Here is a 2,582-nt window from a genome sequence, read left to right as displayed (position 1 = left end):
AAAAAAAAAAAAAAAAAAAAAAAAAAAAAGAAAAAAACGAAAAGCAAACTGCCTAGGGAAACAAAAGTGATAAAACGTGAAGTACAAGTGGAACAATAGCGCGGAGTAAAAACGCGAAACAAGAGGAATAAAAGCATGGATTTCGTAGACTTGCGGTTTCGCGAGCCACACTTCGTTTGCTATCGATCGTTCTTTTAATTCGATCGTCGCTAATGAACTGTCCCTCCACGATTTCACTGGAAATTCTCTTCGGTAGTCGGTCTTCACGAGCTAATAAAATTGTCGAACGAACGTCATCGGGAACTGTGATCGGATCGACGATTCAACTTTGACATTAAAACGTGTTTCGAATTCTCGCCTCCGTTATCTCTTCCTTCCGCGTGAATTCGACCGTGGAATGACATCTTTTGTGTTTCAGACGTTGAAAGGAAATTGTGTCAGAGGGTTTAGTATTGGAAAAGTGAGAAGTGTTTCTTTTTTTCCTTTTTTTTTTTTTTTTAAATTGTTCATGAAATTGCTTTTCTGTGTTAAACGATGTATAGATATATGGTGTACATCAAGTCTTTCGCTCTTAATGTTATTAATATTGACAAATTAATATTTTTTTTGTACATGAAAAGATTTTTTTTGTAGATGAAAAGATATCGTGAAAAATATATAGAAAGTTTATTAAGTATTCAAAATTTTTAATAGAATTAATAGAATTAAAAAAAAACACTTAATGATAAACTATAACAAAGGAGATAATCTAATCTTATTCAATGTTTATTAAAAAGAATCAATCTTCAGTTTCTTCACAATACATAGTTTTATTTAATAAATTAAATACGATGTTTGCACAAAAGGATAAAAAAATATTTCTAATTCGAATTAAAGTATATATTTTAACTCATGTATGCAGCATTCAAAATCAATCAATGTAAATGATAATCTTTAAAAATTGGTTCTACAATTTCTTTATCATTTAAATCAATCAAGTATTATTATTCAAGTAGTTATTTAATCAATATGTCAAATTTAAACAATAAATTTAAACAAAGAAATATAATTTACATATATTAAATGCTTTATACGAAAATTTCCATAAGACAAAAAAAAAAGAATTAAACAAAATTACATTATTATTTTCGAATTTTCAATTGTACAATTTACGAGCAAAATAAAACCAACCTGGCACTGCTGTGGTCCCTGTCGGTTGGGCGACGAAGCCTTCGGTCTTGGTTTCTTCACCCCCAACTTTCCAGGATCCCCACCCCCAGGTCTCGATTCCTCGCTGCTACCTGAAACCAAAGAAGAGATCTATGAGCTGCTAACTTCCCCTCCCAAGCGATATACATGCAAATCGAAACATGCCTCTCAATGAAAATCCTACACACACGTGCACCACGCGCGCGCAAGAAACCGCTTCCCCCGTTCCCTACTGGTTGATCGATGACGAAACTATTGGCTGCACACGTCGAGGGGCCGATGTTTCGAGATTCTCGATCGAGAATTTCTTGCGACACCTAGAGATTTCGCTCTTATACGTTACATTTTCCTCGTATCGATCGAACGTTCGATAAAGCGAGTGTTTCTTCGAAGACTTCGACTTATGGAAGATTGATTGCGTTCCTTTTTTGCGATCGGTGGGATATACTTAATGGCCGATTGGCCCGTCAACGTCGATCGATGAAGAAACGATCCAGAGTATCGATCCTGAGAAAAAAATGTCGAACATGTTTTAACTGCAAGCTGATATCTTTGAACTAAAAAAAGGTTTTTTTCGTATTTTTATTTTACCCGATATTTTTTGCTCTTTGATAATTTTAATCTTTCCCTTCTTTAACTAGCTTTGCAAAAATTAGTGTGTTGATTCAAGATTCTTTTTACGTAAAGAATCGATTGAATTTGTTTAATATTTGTCAAATTGATATTAAATGCGTACTGGGTTTCTTTATAATTATTTAATTATTTTCTATCAGAAAAAATTTCATTCTAAAAATTGATTTCATTAAAAAAGAAAAAGGATGAAATTTGAAATTCAAGTAGATGTGACGTATTTATATCACTTTATTTGTATCACATTTTTCAATTTTTGTCTACTATGTTTATTTTTATGTTTAATCCTAAGTAAACTTAATTTATTTTTATCTATTATTATTCTAAAAGATGGAGCAATCTAGAGATAAAACTGTGGAACATATTTATATAAATCCTCCCCAAAAATTTTTAGATATTCTTGTTTATAATAAAAATTCAATATTAAATTCAATAAATATTAAATTGGTTGTATTTTCAAATCGTTAATATATTAACATCCTAAAACATCATAAGTTTAACAACTTTATTTTTTCAATTTTCACAGTAATAAACAATCTTTCAATTTGCATATCAAACATTTCCAGAGTACAAAAAAATCTAATTTATCAAGCCACACGTACTACATTTCCCTATCAACGCAATCCCCTCTTCCTAAAGAAGAAAACATCCCCTGTTCGCAAACAAGGGTTGATTCCAACATGATCGCCAGAAGAATATTTGCATAGAACGGCAACGAACCGCGAGATTCGCGAGTTAAACGCGAGTTTCCCTCGATTGTGTCC

The 2,582-nt window shown here is 31.9% G+C and overlaps 1 protein-coding gene across 1 annotated transcript in view; it reads right to left on the bottom strand.

Moving 5' to 3' along the window:
- Positions 1-2,582, bottom strand: part of LOC102679869 — a 241,160-nt gene that overhangs the window by 169,473 nt on the left and 69,105 nt on the right. Inside the window, exon 2 of the mRNA XM_031511219.1 lies at positions 1,171-1,280. The gene's annotated coding sequence lies outside the window, so the exon portion shown is untranslated. The remainder of the gene's footprint in view (positions 1-1,170; positions 1,281-2,582) is intronic.

The sequence above is a fragment of the Apis dorsata genome, unplaced genomic scaffold (assembly GCF_000469605.1).
Source record: "Apis dorsata unplaced genomic scaffold, Apis dorsata 1.3 scaffold_295, whole genome shotgun sequence".
Classification (NCBI taxonomy): Eukaryota; Metazoa; Arthropoda; class Insecta; order Hymenoptera; family Apidae; genus Apis; species Apis dorsata.
This window is presented reverse-complemented; position numbering and strand designations above follow the sequence as displayed.